At 48.0% G+C, this 20,919-nt stretch overlaps 1 protein-coding gene across 1 annotated transcript in view; it reads right to left on the bottom strand.

The window, feature by feature from the left end:
• The window catches only part of mrpl23 (mitochondrial ribosomal protein L23), a gene marked incomplete at its 5' end in the record, with an annotated part of 53,670 nt that overhangs the window by 2,450 nt on the left and 30,301 nt on the right, over positions 1–20,919 (bottom strand).

Here is a 20,919-nt window from a genome sequence, read left to right as displayed (position 1 = left end):
CAAAAGTTACCAAAGAGAATGGTTTGACCTCTGGTGAAGAAATGTGATGTTCCTGACTACTACTGGTCAGGTAGGACAATGCCAAATAGTAGACTAATAATGCGTCACAATTTAGCATATTACAATCTAAGAGGCTAAAAAAGGTTGTGGCATTCCCTCGTCCACAGAAGAGCCAGGGAGTCAATGTTACTCTGATTGGTTGGATCCCTTTTATTCTTTAAGCATGAATTTGCTTACCTCGGCAATAGCTGCACACCGAGAGTTCTCCTTTTTAGGTTTGATCGAATGATCAAACCAGATCAAGATCCAGAGCTAAAAGTCTTCCATTGGGTGTTCTAGAATGCTCTACTAGCTAAAATACCTTTTTTTTTTTTTTAAATAAAGCCTTTGCTTGTATCCCCATTTTACGAAACAAAACTGTCCCTGGGGCTCATTTTCTGGAGCGGCTTATTGGTAGAAAACACAAACACAAAAGACTTCAAAGAAATCCTCAGCAACGTTTTCAGTAATTTAAGTTCTAATAAAAAAGAGGGGTATTACCAAAGCTTGAATCTGCATTTTCTCCACGTTCTCACAGACGCTCACTCAACCATCAGTTGACTGGCAGCACGGCGTGGTCATGGCCCCAAAGAACATCCTGCTACTTCAGCTATTTGGTCACATTGGGCTGTACATAAGCGTTTGGCTTGTGGGCAAATACTAATAGTAAAAACATAGAAGCCTCCTGTTAAAGGTCGAGCTTCTAAAATCGATCTGACGCAAGTCAAAAGCAATCATGTTCAAGGCGATTTTAAGCATGGATGTTTTATTCACGGTACATTTAATCACGTTTATTCACATACTCCGTTCTAATAGATGAGCTGTTGCCCAAACAGCTGTAGAGTAGGGGTAGCCCAGTGCCATTATCCATCGTTGGGTAGCCCAGTGCCGTTATCCCTGATCATTCATACATGACCAGGGACATTCATAAAAAAAAAATACTTTTTCAGTGTTGATATAACATTATATTGTAGCACATCGTAGCGAGCTAGATCGCGAAAATTGTATAAATCCTAAATATGGTATGTAATGTATTACTGGAGGTCCGTCTCGGACCTCCAGTAACCAAACCTTTAAACTCACCCACGTCACCCACAACGAATGTTTGTTGTGGTTCGGTTTCCCGGACGCTTATAGAATGATGCTACGTGTGGGTGGATGGCTTCGTCTGGGCAGCACTTTTTTCAATGTCTGCCTCCAAATAAGGGTTTGTCTGTGTCCTGGTCACCTACAGTATAACTCTATAGTATTTCATATATATATCATCACTCAATAACGCTCATACACAACAACGATACTGAAAAGTATCACCAATATCACCAATTCGGCCTGTGTCGTAACCATGGGGATAAGACTCCACCCCAGTTGTTGTTTTGTTTTTTTTAAACTAACTTTAAGGTTAATGCGGGAACTTTTTAATAGAATAGCAAGATGGTTCACGAGTCTCAAGTCTTCTGAGGACGAGTATCAAGTCAAGTCCAAACATCACTGCGGTGGCCCGGTCCTGCAGATTTGCACTTTAAAACATCCGCAGGATCCGGCCCTTCCTCACAGGGAAGCAGCTCAGCTTCTAGTCCAATCACTGGTCATCTCCCGCCTCGACTACTGCAACTCGCTCCTGGCTGAACTCCCTGCCTCTGCGATTAAACCCTTGCAGCGCATCCAGAATGCGGCAGCGCGCCTCGTGTTCAACCTACCAAAGTTCTCACATGTAACCCCCCTCTTCCGAGACCTCCACTGGCTCCCTGTAATAGCTCGCATCAGATTCAAGATGATGGTACTGGCATACAAGGCAGTCGATGGAACTGCCCCTGCCTACCTCCAAGCATTAGTAAAGCCACACACCCCAGTTCGATCCCTCCGTTCAACTACCTCAGCTGGACGTCTGGTACCGCCATCGCTAAGAGCAAGCAAAGGTCGATCAGCAAAGTCACAACTTTTCTCTGTTTTGGGACCTCAGTGGTGGAACGAGCTCCCTACCGAAGTCAGGACCACAGAGTCGCTCACCAGCTTCCGCAAAAGACTCAAAACTCACCTGTTCAGAGTTCATCTCGACTCTGCATAGAAACCAATGCACAGTCACCATTGAATGTTGTACGTCCTGGCACTTGTACATTACACTTATTCAAGGTACTTAATTGTGTAGAATCTACAGTAGCTGCTATCGCTGCTTTATACGGGGAATGGGTTAGCCTAGCGATTGTAATACTTGCACTTGGTTCTATGAACGTCTTTACTGTACCGACAGCGATATATTGTTTCACTTCTTATGACAAATGTACTTATTGTAACAAATGCACTTATTGTAAGTCGCTTTGGATAAAAGCGTCTGCTAAATGCCCTAAATGTAAATGTAAGTCCTCCGTTGGGGTACCAAGTGGTCTGAAAGGGTGCCGAAAAAACACTCCATCCGTTGATTGGTCGAAAGAATCGTCACTTCCACGCAGGTAACACAGCACCCGCGAGGTATTTCTGGACAACGGCAAAAGCTTTGTTTATTGACGAAAATGTCCTGCAAAAGCTTGCTATCCTTCTTGGACGTCCTCCGTTGATGCTCTTTTTTTAATGTGTCGCGTTCTTATTCTTCATTGAATTTATTAGCAGGCTACACTGTGTCGGGCTGCTATGATTTCTTGATGCTTGCGTAGCTGCCGCGGCTATCGCCATCCGGCTTAAACCCCGCCCTACCATATGGGTATTGTCGGCATTGGAAACGCAAGCCAGATTTAGCGTAACCGAGCTGTGCCGAATCGTGCCAAATCGCAATGCTCGGTGGAAACGAGGCATAATAGACCATTTCTTAATATCAAAGATTACATTGTACATTCCCCCTTTGAGGGCATATGACACCCGGAGTCCAGGGAGTTGCTGCCCTTGTTACCCCTCCTCTGGTATCACTGCAGACTGGCGGGTAGGAGCACTTGTTCCTGCTGATGTTATTATTGATAATGTTTATTTTCTGACTTGTTTGATAGCGTGAAATGCATAAAGTTTAAATGATTCCAGAGGGTTCATGCTTTCCGATATCCATCCCCAAAGTGGAAATATCCAATATGAACAATATCACTATTGCCATAATAGGGAGGCACTTGGCTGATTTGCTTCCCAAGGAACAGAAATCACCACAGCTGAAGAGGGCATTGTGAGTTTCTAAATGTCCGGTAAGAAACTTGTCGCGTGTCTACAGAAACGCAATCGACGACTACTGCTGACGTAGCAGTGTCCTAAAGTGTTGTTCCATTTCACAGGAGAAGACGTCAACCACTGCAACACTGTTCCAAGCAAGGGGCACGCCAAACAGATGAGAGGTAAAAAAAAACATGGGGCCCAAGTAAAGACCTTGAGTCCCCACCTCTGCTAGATCATAGACTTTGTCAAAACACAAGGTCCGCCCCCTCCACCAGGAAGATCAATGGCCGCTGCCAATTGGATAAGTCAACTAATGAGAAGCAGTGATTGGCGAAACGCGGGGCATCCAGGATGGAGCCTCTCTTGGGTCTTCTGTGATGGATCTGTCAAACACACGATGGGGAGCTTGCCTGTGGCCCAGTACCTCAGAAACGACCCGGAGAACAAACTTGCAAAGAACATGCATATCCAACTTACCAAGTCAGTTTGTCCAAGTTAACCATGGCTAACAGACCACCTCGTCTGCATCGCGTTTCAGATTCAAAATAGAGGAATAAAATAGTGAACATAATTTTGGCTGCAACGATATGCAACACTAGACTCGCCATAAGTAGGGTCAATTTGACCGCTAGTAAATATAAAAAAGTAAAAGGAAGGAAAAACTCTCAACCAATTTTCACCATCACACTTTCATGACTTTTCCCAAATATATATATAATAATATAGGCAATAAATGTGGTAAAAACTACCCCTGCTGTAGCTACAAAGTCGCATTTTAGGTGTAATGGCCCTTTTTGCTCAGTAGCCATCTGGCATAAATTGCTACTGTTCGGCGTACTGTAGTATGTACGTCGCCTTTGCATGGCCAATTGCGTGTGTGGCATTTTCCTACTTCAGACCGGTTGTAAGGCGTTGCCATTTCTGTGCCAGAGTGTACTTGGGCACTTCTGTGTTTTTTATTTAACATTCGGACCAAGGTGATCTTATTCGCCAGTGCGATTGATGTGATGAGGTTATAGGTTGTGACAGTTTGAGGTAAAGAGGTTGGGTATCATGAGATACCCAACCCGTTCTCTAGGTGTCCTGTTCTCATCGTTTCATAAATCAGGAATGGCATTCTATTTTTATTTGTATCAATATCCAAAAACGATCCAGGTTCTGATTCACAATGGATCAGGTTTGTTAGCCATGCACTGTCTAAAGTGAAAGTGCGCTTTTGTAGGGAACTGTTGTAGGCCAACCACTGTGATATTCTCTCCAGGCATGTAGTTTGGCAATTGTGAATAAATGTTGAAAATTGCTCAGATATCTGGCAAATGTGTTTGTCTTGGCCATCTTTCCTCCTTTTCCATTAAACTACACTGGCCTGGATCGCCTCATTTGAAATTGCTTGGTAGCTGAGTGGAGCTCGGATATGCATTTGCATTATTAAAGGGCTCCGTTACGTGGTACTGGGTTTTGTGCTGCCTCTGTGTATTGTTGCACTAATGCTTTTGTTTTGGCCTTGCTCCTGTCCTGCAATGTCTCCTGTCACCTCCTCTAGGCAGAGCCTGTTGTGGTTACAGGTTGCTGACTGGCTCTCCTTGATTATAGGCCCCACCCCCACTCATATAAAGCCGGGTTGAAGATAGCGGCTCACTCTCTCTCTCGGCATGTAGACAGACGCTGGCACACCCGCACCTTCTTTCATATATAACGTTAACATTGTTAAACACATTACCTGTTTAACCTTAGTTACCTTTCTGCATGTTTTAAGTTTAGGTTCAGCAGTTAAATTGCCTGCTCCGCAAACTGTGGGTCGGGCACGGGAGTGAGGCAAGCTGTTAACCACCCAGCAAGAAAGCGTGAGGTTTTCTTTTGTGTTTTCCTTTCCAGTCATTTTTAACCACCTGGGCTTTTTCTTCTGTTAACGGGGGCTTTGCTGAAAATTATTTGTTTCACTTACGTGAAAGCCCCAGTCACAGGGGCCCCGAAGCCCCAGTCACAGGGGCCCCGAAGCCCCAGCAACAGGAGTCCCGAAGCCCCAGTCACAGGGGCCCCGAAGCCCCAGCAACAGGAGTCCCGAAGCCCCAGTCACAGGGGCCCCGAAGCGCCAGTCACAGGGGCCCCGAAGCGCCAGTCACAGGGGCCCCGAAGCCCCAGTCACATAGCCCCGGTATGGTGGAGCTGGTCTGGCCGAGGGGTCTGAGAGAGAGCAGTCAAACCCCTTGGAAGCACAGAGAGAGCTGCAGGCTGCAGCCTCTCTGCCAAGGCCCCAAGCCTGTTTCCCCCGCTCCCTGTACCGCCATCGAGGAACACAATCTGAACACAAACACCGGCCCCACTCTAGAGCCAGGCCAGGGTGGGTTTACAATAAGAGTCACATGGGGAGGAAGGAGACAGAGGGAGGGGAGCGGGGTGTGTGTAGAGGAAGGAAGAGAAGAAAGTGAGAAGAGATGGCAGCCTACGATAGCAGGCAGAGGCTAGGAGACCAGCAGGGTGTCCTGCTCCCTGAGTGCTGGAACCAGTAGGGAATCCACAGGGACCAGAGGATTTCTGAGTATCGTGACTCTGTAAATATTGCACAAACATTTTTTGCGTTTCATTTTAATATTTAGTGTTGTTAAAGTTGGGTCTCCAGGATCGACATGTCCCCGTTATCTTTTAAATGAATGTTGCTGAACGTAACACAACATTGTGACGCAGATTGACCACTGGCAAATACACTACTGCACATACACTACTCCCCAGACATATTCAACCTGATGCTGGCTGTGTTGCTGAACCAAAGCGTCTGTGTGTCCAGCAGGACATTAAGAACGGCTGGCTGGCTTCATCAGTATCTTCTGCTGTTATATAAAGAGGCAGAGCAGCATGCAGACCATCTAGATACTCCCCAGCCTCTGTCCTCCCTCCAGCTCATCCTATCTAGAGTCTCATCCTCCCTTCATCCATCCCTCCACATGCTGCTCCATCCCTCCACCTCAGTCCTCCCTCCTTCCATCTCTGGTCTCCCTCCCCCCTCCATCCCTCCCTCTACCCTGTCTCCCCCTTTTTCCTCCCTCGCTCCATCTCTGGTCTCCCTCCCTCCATCTGTAGTCTCCCTCCCTTTCTCCCCAGAGTCTGTTATACTGATTCTTATTCTTATCCCTGCATGCGTTGTGTGCGTTCCCTGCATGACGGTAGAGAAAGCATGAGGAGAAAGAGAAGAAGGGGGTGAGTGTATATTGTGTGATTTCTGAGAAACGCAGATTGACAGCCCTAGACGGTCTCTGGGGGGACACAGTACACATTATGTTCCTGCCTGGGCTGAAGCCTCTTGTCCGTCAAAGCTGTGGGTTTTCCACAGAGAAAGGACGGGGGATTTTCCATGGGCCGGGCAGCATCTTCTGTGTGCTCTTAATGAAGCGCACTGCCATCCAGGAACACTGGAGCAGGGGTGTGAAGGCATGGTGCTTACGCACGTTGGCACACCATGACACCCCAAGGCCAGTTTCCCTCCATGGCCCAGGACATAGGGAGATGGGGTTGGGGGAACAAATGTTTTCATTGACTGAGGACCAACATTTCTTACTTCCATCATGTGTATGCATGTTGATGGAAGTAAGCTGAGAGAGAGAGAGAGAGAGAGAGAGAGAGAGAGAGAGAGAGAGAGAGAGAGAGAGAGAGAGAGAGAGAGAGAGAGTCTGTTTGAGTTCTATCATTATTGAAGAGCAGAAGAATGCCGTTCTGATTTATGTGTGTCCAGCAACCTGGAATGCATGTGAAACCGATCCAGTGGAGACGGGCCAGAGGTGGGTGTTGGGTCGGCGGTCTCTTCCTGTTGTTGTTGTTGCTGTATTCGTAAGTCAAGTTCCAAGTATCAGATATGAAAATCACAGCGCTTTGGTTTGATGTGTGATAATGTTTTTTAAGATGACAGGAAGGTGGTGTAGGGACACAAGAGTTGAGGAGGGGTTTGCAGGAGGTGAATAAAACATTACAGCTGGAGGACACAAAAGAGCGATTCATCCGGTCTCTGGTGGAGCGCTACCCATCACGGGACAGACTGGATCAAACTGGACCAGACCCAGGCGGGGCAGAGAGGTAGAAAGCAGACTGAGGCTGAGAGAGGGACCCAAAGACACCTGAATTACAGACACAGAGACAGACAGCGAGACGGACCTAGAGACAGAAACAGCAGAGAGAGGCAGACACCCAGCAAACAGAGAGACAGCAGAGATAGACACAGACAGCAAGCCAGACAGAGAGAGACAGATAGAGACAGGAGACACAGACACACAGTAGAAAGAGAGGGACAGAGACAGACACAGCGGACGGACACAGGGACCGCAGACATACACATTCACAGAGACAGACCCAGAGACAGACAGACAAGAGACAGAATACAGAGACACAGAGGCTGCAGACATTGAAATTTGCACCAATGTTTATCACAATATCAAAAGTTTATATTGGTAATTGACGAATTTACCAGTGTGCAATGTTATGCTGCAATACCTTCAATAGTGACCAGGGTAATTATGCTCTCTTTATGTTTATTTCGAACGTAGGAGCCGTATGTATAGTCAAACAATTTTTTTTTTTACATTGTGATTCACCATTTTCATACTTTGTTCAAATATATATATTTTGTCATTTTAAATATACAGCTTTTCAAATATTGCGATTTTCAATTTCTTATGTGAGACAACCCTACAGTGCACCATGAAGAATCACCCCAGATTATCTGATGAGCACGTTATTCACGTGTTGTAAATCTTGGTTGAGTTTAAAAGGTTATTTCCATTCAGACAATGAAGAGGATTTAAAAGGAAGAGAGACAGAGCTGGAGAAAAGACGGCCAGCAAGGGAAGGATTAGAAGAGGCTTTAGTCTTTCTCACACATAAGCTAAAGAAGATAAGATAAGATCAGAGTGTGTGTGTGTGTGTGTGTGTGTGTGTGTGTGTGTGTGTGTGTGTGTGTGTGCGTGTAAGAATTACAATGCGTACCTTCTATGATTGTGAAACAATTCAAAACCCCAAAAAGTAAAAAACTTTCCATTTCGTCCTGAGTTTGCCTTGGTGTGTTCACCGCCTTGCAATCAGCCGATGGACATTTTTCAAATATATAACGGCATAAACTCATAAACACTTTCATACTATAATTTGCCATACCGCGTTCTGAGTGTACATCGGACTTAAGCAGGTCCTGACATCGGCCCAACGTGTACTGAAGCAAGAAGCACATTTCGAATTGCATTTAGAAAAATCGAATAGAATGCGATACCGATGGAATCCCCTCATGACCCTGAGAGTCACCGTGGGGCCGACTGAGGGGCCCTAGGGGAGGTGGACCCTGTGAGCCTGTCTGTCTGCACATACAGACAGACGGCAGGGCTGAGACAGGCCGCAGAGCAGGGGGCTGCGTGGCATCTGCTGGGATCGTTCAGCTCTGGTCCCTCCTACTTCCCAAAAATAATTTCTGATCTCATTCTTCATGTGATCTGTGTTTGGCAGTGAACAGTCCCCAGGGAAGAAGAAGAAGAAGAAGAAGACAAGAACAAGGACTACAATGACAAAAGGTTTTTGTAGCAGAAGAATTTGATGCAATTGAAGCAATATCCAAAACATGCATCTGATATTGACATCGTTTCTCCAAAGCGTTCCCGGAAGTCCCGCCCCCTCACTCTCCAGCATAACGCAAATGTTAGGGGGTGAGAACGCCTGTGGACCAGGATAAGATGGGCCAGGACACTCAAGGTTCTCATCACACCGCCTGCACAGCATCAACACTGGCTGAGGAGAGAGAGGGAGCAAGAGGGCTGTCGGGGATCTGTTGTGGCCTGCCTACTGAGAGGTGTTGATGATGTGGTTAGAAACCCCATGGGGGATGTGATACTATGGTGGCCTTAACGAGAGAGAAATACAAGATAAATAGACAGACACAAAGATGGTGGATGGCTAGAGATCAACAGAGTGTAAAGACAACAGGAAGGACTGTATATGAGTGAGAGAGAGAGAGCCAGAACGAGAGAGAGAGACCACAGCTCATGAGGTTACGGGGATTACAGTGAACATCACTTCCCTGCCGGGCATCTCCAGAACTCTTGTCATTAACAGAGCTGTGGTGTTTTTCACAGCAAGGCTCATTCAGTCCCACAGACACACACATTTGTTGGAAAAAAAAACAAATATTAAGGCATACAATCCAAAAGAAGATGGCTGCACAACCGATCACCAAACACAGGTGGAGAGAGGGCAGAGCGGCCATTGGAATGGTAAACACTCTCTGAGTCATTCAGCCATTGAATGGATGTCGAGTCTTTCTCCTGCAGTCAGAGCTCTCTCCTGGGGTAATCCCAACGCATCCCTCTTCCCAGGGGCCGCGCGGCTCATGAGGAGAACCGTCAGCGGACACACAAATGGCCATTATACAGCACGTTTCTCACAGCTGTGGCGAGCGTTTAGGACGGGGGCCCTTGCTCAGGGGCACGTTGAGTGAGGCGAGCCAGGAGGAGGGTCTTCAACATGCAACCGTCTGGTTGCCAGACCAGTGTGTTCTTCTCTGGAGCTCCCCCTAAAGAGGGAAGCCCTGTCCCACTCAGCCCTCCCAGCCGCCCTATAGGGCGCTGGGGACCGGGACCTGTCCCACTCAGCCCTCCCAGCCGTCCTATAGGGCGCTGGGGACCGGGACCTGTCCCACTCAGCCCTCCCAGCCGTCCTATAGGGCGCTGGGGACCGGGACCTGTCCCACTCAGCCCTCCCAGCCGTCCTATAGGGCGCTGGGGACCGGGACCTGTCCCACTCAGCCCTCCCAGCCGTCCTATAGGGCGCTGGCGACCGGGACCTGTCCCACTCAGCCCTCCCAGCCGTCCTATAGGGCGCTGGCGACCGGGACCCGGACGCTGCGGGGGTACACCGGGCACGCTCTTCTTATGGCAGAGGAGGAAACCCAGCTCACGGCGTGGGCCAGTTGCCGTAGCGACCTGATTTTTCCGGCCTGTTGAGGTTGTTCACACAAGCAGAAAGGGGGCTGGGGAACGGGGAGGGGGAGGAGTAAGGAGGAAAAGGAGGAGCTGAAGGGAGGTTCAGATTGGTGACTGTAAACAGCTCCTACTTCCAGGCATCTGGGTGGGCTTCACACACACACACACACACACACACACACACACACACTCTCAGCCTCGCTCCCTCGCTCTGACATACACACAACCCAGAGGAAGAGACAAGAAAGACTTCCCCGACCTGCCCTTGGTTCCCTTCTCACAGAAACCGGTCTGATCACGTAGCTTTGAATGTGAAGCTACGTGAAACACTGATAATTAGAAACATACAAACACGAGCTAACACAAGAGCTTTCTGAGAAGCCTTCCCTTTGAGAGAGACAAGACGGCTAGACAAAGAGAGAGAAAGAAAGGGAGACAGAGAGACGGAGAGCCAGAGAGACAGACACAGAGTATGAGAGAGAGAGTGAGAACGAGAGAATAAGAGAGAGACAGAGAGAGAGACAGAGAGAGACAGATGTAATGGAATGACCCCCAGTAATGCAAACACACACACACAAACACGTGTGCGCGCACGTGTGTGTATATGTATGGAGTGTGTGTGAGTGTGTGTGTCCGATTGCATGTCCGGGCATGTCTGTGGCGAGTGTTACTGGAGATGGTGAACTCTGGTGACAGCGAGATCCTTGAGGGAGAGATCAGCCTGATCTAAGTATCACCCAGACCTCCAGTCAACCCCCTGACCCACAACCCCCATAAAAGATGTGTAGCCTACTTCCATCTGGTGGAGCCCCACAACCAACAACAACAACAACAACAACAACAGCCAGCACAGAGTCCATCCACCCGGCCAGAACATCCCATCACCACACACTAAACCAGGTCACTGCAGAGACCCCTCCACCAGGTCACTGCAGAGACCCCTACACCAGATCACCACACACTACACCAGGTCACTGCAGAGACCCCTCCACCAGGTCACTGCAGAGACCCCTACACCAGGTCACCACACACTACCCCAGGTCACTGCAGAGACCCAAGGAGGGCAAACAAGAGCCATCGAAACACAACCCATAAATGACGCTACTGTCACAGTCGCACCCATTCCCAGCTCCTTACAGTTGACCATACCCCGCTTTACGTCCGCCGATCGGAACCCCATAGCACACACACGCACAGCTGTCTGCTGTCATTATCCCCTTTGTCTGTGTGCACCCCCACCTCTGTCTGGTAAAGCAACAACAGGACCAGACCCCCACCCCCAATACAGATATGCAGGGTACCCGGGAATGTTGTCTGAAGCTTCCCACTGCAACACAAACACACTTCCTTCATCATGTGGAAGGAATATAAAGAGGTTTATGCCACCATGATAACAGACTCACAGGCTCAAAACATACACGTTATAATGTGGACTTTACAGGGCTTTTTGTATGCATTGTCTTTATTTACTTCTTTGCATCTTCCTTTTAATTCATACATTTTCATTCAAACTTAATATTAACGTTCAGTCATAATTTATTTCTAAGCGGTTAGTTAATGATGAGGTAAACATTAATAAGGGCTGTGGCAAACCAGCCTATCCAGTGGTAGGCTGATCTGTCCGTCATACATCTGGCTGGACACTCCCACATTTCCCAAGGTAGATTTACATTTACATTGAGGGCATTAAGCAGACTCTTTTATCCAAAGCGACTTACAATGAGCACATTTGTCAGAAGAAGGTGAATCAATAAATTGCGGGCGGTACAGTAAGGATGTCTTAGCCTTCGATTTAGATGTGCTATTTATTGCTAGCTAATCAACATCCCACCTGGTGGTACAATAGGGTTCCTTTAACATAGCTTATGAATCATCTACAAATGTATTTTATATACCTGTATATCGTTTTTCCACACCAGTACACCCCATTCAAATAACTTGTGTTCGAAATATGAACACTGTTGCTTAATGCCCCACAATTATATTTTGTCCTAATTACAATTAAAGATCAAATTTGTTATACTTCTGATTGTGAAGAAAAAGACAGAATATGGACGTGCAGCGAGGAGGGATTCCGCCAACAGGTCCCAACCAGAGGTCAGGCTGCCTCTCAGGACATATCTAATGTCTGTTTTTTACTTCATTTGTTGGAGGCTGGATCACTGAGGACATACCTCCACCCAAAGGCTTTGTAGGGTCACATTCTCTACAGGCAAAAAATAGGCTTCCACATAAAACATGTGACGGTCCTTGTTGAATGATTGTCATTCCATGGATATTGACCCAACATTAAACACGCACACAGACATCATGTATGTCAGGTTGTAAACGAAATGCAGTGAACGTAGACTTTGGTTTTCAACATCAACACTCCAGCCCCTCCAAGCACTCTCTCCGACACACACACACACTGAAGAGTGTCACCACCAGCTGGTGGAGGAACATAGAAAAACATGCGTAGCAAAACAGGAAATGCATCAGCAGGGGCCTATCAGAGGGCTTTATCAGGTCACAGACTGCCCTGCTGAGAAACTGGGTGGCGCCAAATGCTGATTGGCCTATCAAAACTGCAGCCGTGTCATTAGAGGTCAAGAGGTCAGCGGTAATCAAAGGGTTTTTTACGCGCGTGCGTATGTGTGCGTGCGTGTGTATGTCTGTGTGCGTTACCATGGTGATCTAAATAAAAGGGGGGATCCTGGGGGAAAAGTAAGAGGTTGTGTTGGAAAGAGGGCAGAGGGAACGCTGTGACATCATCAGGTGACGGGCAGATTACAGAAAGAGAAAGAAGACACATTCCTCCTACATTCAGTGGTGCCCAGAATGCAAAGGTCCAAATAGAAGGCAAACCGTGGCTTACACAGTACCCTCTATGTTTTCCCGGCATTACGTCCGTCTGTTCTTAAGACCTGGCCAACCTTTCTGCATGGACTTTGCAGGCCACTCGAGGGCCTTCAAATGATTATTCTTATTTACCTCGTCCCTTGTATTTTTACATTGGGTTATTTTTCACCCGACCAATTGTTGGGCTGTACTGTGACGTGTGCACATTCATCTGAATGCAGCGACCATCAAACGTAATCCCCGCCTCACACCCTCGGCACTCTTTTGTGTCCGATGCAAGCAAACCCTCTGCCTGCAGAACCATCAGTCCAGAGCACCAGAACCGGCCCTAAACAGGGCGTCTGACCACCAGAACCGGCCCCTAAACAGGGCGTCTGACCACCAGAACCGGCCCCTAAACAGGGCTTCTGACCACCAGAACCGCCCCCTAAACAGGGCGTCTGACCACCAGAACCGGCCCCTAAACAGGGCTTCTGACCACCAGAACCGGCCCCTAAACAGGGCTTCTGACCACCAGAACCGGCCCCTATACAGGGCGTCTGAGCACCAGAACCGGCCCTAAACAGGGCGTCTGACCACCAGAACCGGCCCCTAAACAGGGCGTCTGACCACCAGAACCGGTTCTAAACAGGGCGTCTGCGCACCAGAACCGGCCCTAAACAGGGCTTCTGAGCACCAGAACCGGCCCTAAACAGGGTGTCTGACCACCAGAACCGGCCCCTAAACAGGGCGTCTGACCACCAGAACCGGCCCTAAACAGGGTGTCTGACCACCAGAACCGGCCCCTAAACAGGGCGTCTGACCACCAGAACCGGCCCTAAACAGGGCGTCTGACCACCAGAACCGGCCCCTAAACAGGGCGTCTGACCACCAGAACCGGGCTTAAACAGGGCGTCTGACCACCAGAACCGGCCCCTAAACAGGGCGTCTGACCACCAGAACCGGCCCTAAACAGGGCTTCTGAGCAGCCATATCACCAGACACTCACTACACTTCCGCTTGCGGGCAGAGAGTAGACTGCACCAAACACAGACACAGTCCACTATCTTTAGCGATGACACACCACCGCTTCAGAAGACAACAGAACACACAAATCACAGTCAGACATGAATGGGCAAACCAGATAAACACTGCAGAGAGAGACAAGATGAAGGAGACAGTCGAGTAACCAGCGGCAATGGAGGAAAAGTGACATTTATTTACTTTAATCTTTTCAGAGTTCATCAATAATCAAACGACTACGATATACTAATGACAGTCGGACAAAAAGGGACAGAAAGAAGAGGAGGTGGACAAACCGTGGTCAGGAGGGAGAGACAGAGAGAAATTGAGACAACAGGAGAATGAGACAGAGAGAGAAAGGGAGGGATGGAGAGAAAGAGAAAACAGGAGAATGAGAGAGAAGAGAGAAAGGGAGGGATTGAGAGAAAGAGAGGAAGAGAGACAACAGGAAAACGAGAGAGGAGAGCGAGAAAGGGAGGGATGGAGAGAAAGAGAAAACAGGAGAATGAGAGAGAAGAGAGAAAGGGAGGGATGGAGAGAAAGAGAGGAAGAGAGACAACAGAACAAGAGAGAAGAGTAAGGGAGGGATGGAGAGAAAGAGGTAGAGAGACAACAGGAGAACGAGAGAGAAGAGAGAGAAAGGGAGGGATGGAGAGAAAGAGAGACAACAGGAAAAAGAGAGAGGAGAGCGAGAAAGGGAGGGATGGAGAGAAAGAGAGGAAGAGAGACAACAGAACAAGAGAGAAGAGTAAGGGAGGGATAGAGAGAAAGAGGTAGAGAGACAACAGGAGAACGAGAGAGAAGAGAGAGAAAGGGAGGGATGGAGAGAAAGAGAACACAGGAGAACAAGAGAGAAGAGAGAGAAAGGGAGGGATGAGAGAAAGAGAGACAACAGGAGAACGAGAGAGAAGAGAGAGAAAGGGAGGGATGGAGAGAAAGAGAGACAACAGGAGAACGAGAGAGAAGAGAGATAAAGGGAGGGATGGGGAGAAAGTCAGATAAAGTGAAAGACAGACCTAGAGAAAGAGCGGGAGGGAGTGAGAAAAAAGGGTGGGAAAGAGATAGATATAGAGAGTGATAAAGGGAGAGCTGAAAGCAGCTGGGAGAACCTGAAGGCCTCTACTGGAGAAATTGAAGAAAACAACCTTTGCGTGTGAGAGTCAAACCGGATGCTTCAGACCCTGGTCTCTCCTTTATAATGCATATTTTATGACACACAGACACACACACTTTAGAACTGGATCTATCCTTTTGGGGATGCTTATCACCACCATATTCCCAAGCTTTGCCTATCAGCCTTGTCACAAACACACACACACACACACACACACACACACACACACACACACAGTAATTAGTGTATCAGCTCAGTACTTCCTTCCTAGAATGCTGACCGATACATTACTCGCCTGAGACGGAGGAGAGAAAGGTGGAGGGGGGAGGGGGGGTGAGGGAGAGACAGAGAGACAGAGACCGAGAGGGAGCGAGAAGTGGAGGGAGTTCATGATAATTAGCAGGATAAGTAGGGGTGAGGCGGTGCAGGGAGAGGAAGAGAGGAAGAGGCAGACAGACAGGCTGCTGTTGGCGTGACAGGGTGAAATTGCGGCAGACGGAGAGGAGGTGGAACCATTAGGATCCAAATAGCTGAAAATAATAAAATTCCAACCCGATAAGCAGGATATCCCCCCCCCCCCCCCCCAGCCCTGATTCAGCACCGCCAGAGCGTGTGTGTGGGGCACAGACATAGAGGTGTGGGATATAAAGACACCAGAGCCCCCTGTTCTGTACCCCTCGCTGCTCAGCTAGCCAAACTCACACACACACACGCACACACACACACACACACACACACACACACACACTCTCCTGTGGCGTTTGTGTGGTCCCCCCCTCCCTCTCTTGCTCTCTCTCTCTCTCTTACACACACACACACACACACACACACACACACACACACACACCACACACCCCCCAGGGTCCATTGTTAAGCAACAAGGAGTCAATAACAGAAAGGAGATATCAGAGGTAATGTAGGAGAAGAAGACAGAAAGGAGACAGAAAGAGAGAAAAAAAAAAAGGAACAGCCAAACGTTGCCATCTAGTGTCTACCCGACAGGAAGGGCACAGCTGATATTTGTGAGATCCTGGACTCACTTTCATCTGTATTCATCCGTCATATCTCCCTCTCACTCCCCCTGGAGGTGCATATGGGGGAGGAGGTGATTCACCTCAACAACCGTGATCATTATGTGACTCTCCACCACGGCTATACAACCCCACGTCTTGTTTTGTCAGTCGGTCGCCGGGCAGACTGTGTCCCGGGAGGAGGAGCGATGTGATTGGAGCGCCTGGGTTGTTGGGTTGCTGTTGCCGAGAGGCTGCCAAGACTGAATTTTGACACCTTATTTACTTCTTTTTAGGAACTAACACACACGCACACACACACACACACACACACACGAGTGACCAAACAGCTGTGTCTAACTGGATGTGGGTGTGTGCACCAGGGAGAAACCTGGCCAGGGTGAGAAAGAGAGAGAGAAAAAGAGATTGGTGGAGTTTTGCCAATATCCCGAAGGTATTCCCTATGTTTATCAGTTATGTTCTGCTGAGCAGGACAAGCTTTCAGACTCAAGTCATGGCAGCCGTTAAATGTGGAGCATTATTGACGTGTGTGTCTCTTTCAGCGATACCAGTAACGTCACTGTTCTAGGAGTGTCCTCACACAATGTCAACAGCTGACTTTTTATTTACAATAATTATTTAAATATATAAATGGATAAATGGTATGTCTCTTTTTGCTGAGGACCCCCGCTGGCCCATCTGCGTGCCTCCAGTCTGTTACTCAGCGTACGACGCTGGCCTGCCTCTGATGCCCTTTGCAGTCTGGCGCTATGGGGAAGCTGTAGAGCTCTCCTGCACACGACGGAAACACACTGAGGTGCTTCAAGTGATGCTGATAGTAAAGCTCTAGCGGGCCACACTACGCACACTTTGTTGAGCTGTATTTGTTGATGTGTGATATCTATCACTGTCTGCAGTTTCACTAACGTAATCAAGAGAACAACGATGTACTGTGCAGCCTTCCTGAATTCCATGGGTACACTCTGCAGCGACTCAATCTTTGACTCTTTGCCTCATCGTTCTCAGCCTGACTTGTGACTTTCAATAAAAGCTGACATCTCATTTCTTTTTACTTCTTGGAGTCTCTTCTGGATTGCTAGAAGAGCTGTTTGAATGCATCGTTATCTGGTCATGTGGACAATGTTGTAACTAATCAGGAAGCCAATTTGTTTTCAATACATTTGTGCTCTAATCTTGATTGATATGTCCACCTATTGAACAGCAGTTATGAAGCTACATTATTGACCTTATGAAACACTGTGCATATAATTAATTGATAAACAACTGACTCCCACCACCCCCCAAGAAGGTGCAATGAAAACTGTAAAATCCACTTCCATTAAAAAATATACTTCCATTAAGAAAGCGCTGTTGGAACGCTGACCACACAACACCCGGATCATTCCAACAATCAAACCTACAGAAGAAAACAACAGTGTGAGCGGTGCTCACACTGAAGGTAGAGCTAGAACCATGTGTTCAGAGGACAGTTACGACGCCATGACAGAGTACAAAAAACAACAACCATCATGGCACCGGCGCAGTGGAAGCAGACCGAACAACTCAAACCATCTCCCAGCCCCCCTTACGCACGCCCCATTGCTCCCTCCTCCTCCTCCTCCTCCTCCTTCTCCTCCTCCTCCTCCACCCCCCCATCCTGTACCCCTGTTCACCCCAATCCCCCCGCCTTCCCCAAACCCACCGCCCCCGATTCGTCTCTGGGCCTCCCTGCTCTGGCATAACTCCACTATGCCCTTACTCACCTCCCCTGCCTTCACCCCTCACAGCCCCCACACACACACACACACACACACACACACACACACACACACACACACATGTGTGTACGCACTCTTTCCCACTGACACTCTCACTCTTTCCCACACACACACAGAGCTACTATCTCTTCTCCTCCGTACCGAGGTCTCCCCTTAGCCAATAGGAAAATGGCCGTCATGGAAGCCTGCTAAAGAGAGGCCTACCCTGAACCACAAACCCGGAGTAGGAACATAGATGTGGTGGTGGGGGTGGGGGGGTGCAACATATTATTGCCGCAATATTAGCTGATGGAGAGAAGAGGGGGGCTGGGGTCTGAGGGGCTTGCTGTGAGCTCGAGCCCACAGAACACTCACCAACATATGGAGTAAATTAGGAACAATCTTGTTTTTTACCCACCACTGCGTTTTCTTTTCAGCCTGTGTGTGTGTGTGTGTGTGTGTGTGTGTGTGTGTGTGTGTGTGTGTGTGTGTGTGTGTGTGTGTGTGTGTGTGTGTGTGTGTGTGTGTGTGTGTGTCGTGCACACACACATAAACATGGAGGAAAAAGAATGAGTGATTGAGTGAGGTACAATAAGACAAAAGAGAAGATTTCTCAGCAAAGAAGACGGAATAGAAAAAGGAAAGCTGTTGGCCGCCCAGGCCCCGTGTGGAGCCTGGATGTAAACAAGTGGTCCCCAGGGCAGTGCTCAGACGAGCATCCCCCAGCTCACCGGTGGCGAGACACCCTGACAAGAGTACGAATGACAACACTGCCGTCTCTCGGGGAAACTGCACCAACTGGGCATGTTTGAAGAAGCTACTGACACACATGGTGTGTGTGTGTGTGTGTGTGTGTGTGTGTGTGTGTGTGTGTGTGTGTGTGTGTGTTGTTCTGCGTCGTCTCTCCCTGTGGTCAATCTTCGGGGAGCTGCAGGATGCATTACCTTGAGCGACTCTGCCGGCAGAGCCAGTCACATAGTCATGGTCCTCAGACCGCCAGCCTCATCACAGGCCCAACAAGGAGGAGGAGATCCCTCCTCTGACAACATCAACGCTTGGATGACATCTCCCCTTGCAGGGACATGCTTCCGGTTAGCCTGTTATAATTGTTGAACCGTTTCAAGATGGATGGTTCCCAGTAGGGAAGCACCGAAATGAAAATTCTTGGTCGAAATCGAATATATTGAAACAGTTGGCCAAAAGCCGAATACGGCTTTTTCTGTTTTTCATTAATTTTGCCTTGCTTTTCAATAAAAAAAATCAATTACAAATCCGCAATTTAAAAAGATTTATTTAATACTGAACATTTTCTAACATTCCAGAAGACCTTATAGCAAGAATATAAGAAAAATATAACTTTAAATAAATGAGTAAAACAAAATATTTTTATTTGCGAACATTTAACATAAATGCCCGTCACTTGGGAGACGAACCCCGCACGCAGAAATTTAAGACTGACGCGCTACCTCCACTCTACCGCTCTCTCACGGAGACACAATGCGCAACAAGCATGGTCTGCATAAGTTCCAACAAGGATGATCAAATAGAGAATACCCTCTGATGAGAATCTGTGTCTCTCATCAAGAATATTCTCAGGCAATGCCAAGGGATCGGTCCCGAAAGAGCCTCTGTCGGAGAGACCCCTGTACAATAAGAGCTCCGAGGTCCACGGGAAAACCAAGTAATGGTGACGCCATTGTCAAAGGAGGGGCTAAGAAGCTGCGCACGCCGATCTAACCCGATAGACTTAGCTGAAAACCTGCTCCCGACCAGGTTTGGAGAGCATAAGTCACCATGGTGATACAGCGACGCTAAAAGTGAACGACTTTCGTGTCCCAGCTAACCTAGGCTTTGAGCGCAACATACCTCGCTAACCCACTAATCGAGGTTTGTAGTACAAGGCACGCATGTTGTCCGGGGTGTTTTGATTTCAGGTGATGGATCAAGCTTGATGTGCTTAAAGTCTTCACAGATGTTCCCCCTCTAGAAAGTTCAGCAGAACAATGTCTGCAAAAGGCCTTATTTGCTTCGTTTTCCGAAACTTTAAAATGCTTCCACACTGCCTACATGTTTGCTGCATTAAGTGTGCGCAGATTTTTTTCTCTCTACTTGGTATTTTGTTGTTAACAGGTGTGGTTGGCTCTTTTTTCATCTCCGTGTATTGTCATTAATTGAGAACTTACGTGCTGCTCTTTTTTAATCTCTCTTTTAATGAAGCGCACCCGGCTCATTCCACACTGGATGCTTTTTTCTTTTTTTTCTCACATCATCAAAAATAGAAATGTTCTGTATTTACTTTCGGCCTTTTTACTTCTTCGGCTGAAACCGAAAATTATGTTTTGAGCCATTTTTGGCCAAACATTTTCGGTGGCCGAATTTTCGGTGCATCCCTAGTTCCCAGTGGGACGGGAGGTATTCCGAATACCAAAACAATGGGTGAGCACAGGCAGGCGATAGCCAGGGGTTTAAAACCATGATTTACGCACATATTTATGTGAAGGGAGAATATGGCGCTTGCACTTTAATGACATGACATTGTTGATCCACCGACGTTCTTACGCCCAGCGATGAAATCTGATTTGCCGGATCCGTCCTGACAGCTAGTTTCACATTAAAGCACGTTCTCCCGGTTGCCTCCAGGAGTGAACCCAGCAGGAACCAGCAGGTATTTTGAGTCAGCACGACATAAACAAGTGTCACAACGCTGCACACTCATCTGGCTCGAGATCAAGACCGCACTTGCCACTTAATCTTCTTCAAAGCATTCCTTTAGAAGACATACCATTTAAATATTTGGGCTCTTGTGTGGTTTTGTTTGGCGTGTGGAAACGTCACCCCATGGTTGGTTCCCACAGCAGAAGGTGCCAGCTGACCTGATGTTCAACCTGAACTGAGGTGTGAAGGAAACCATTGGGAGGGACCGATGTGTCTGGTGGAAACGCCACCAACGACGTTAAGCACCGTTAAACAGGAACACACACACAGAGCCCCGTACACATACACAAAAACGGGGCGAGCTGGCCAAGATAACCATACCCTAATGTATGTAATAAGTCTGGCATGTAACCAACCGCGACCTT

This window comes from Pollachius pollachius, assembly GCF_949987615.1.
Source record: "Pollachius pollachius genome assembly, chromosome: 9".
Classification (NCBI taxonomy): domain Eukaryota; kingdom Metazoa; phylum Chordata; class Actinopteri; order Gadiformes; family Gadidae; genus Pollachius; species Pollachius pollachius.
The sequence above is the reverse complement of the archived record's forward strand: the minus strand, read 5'-3'. Positions and strand labels throughout refer to the sequence as shown.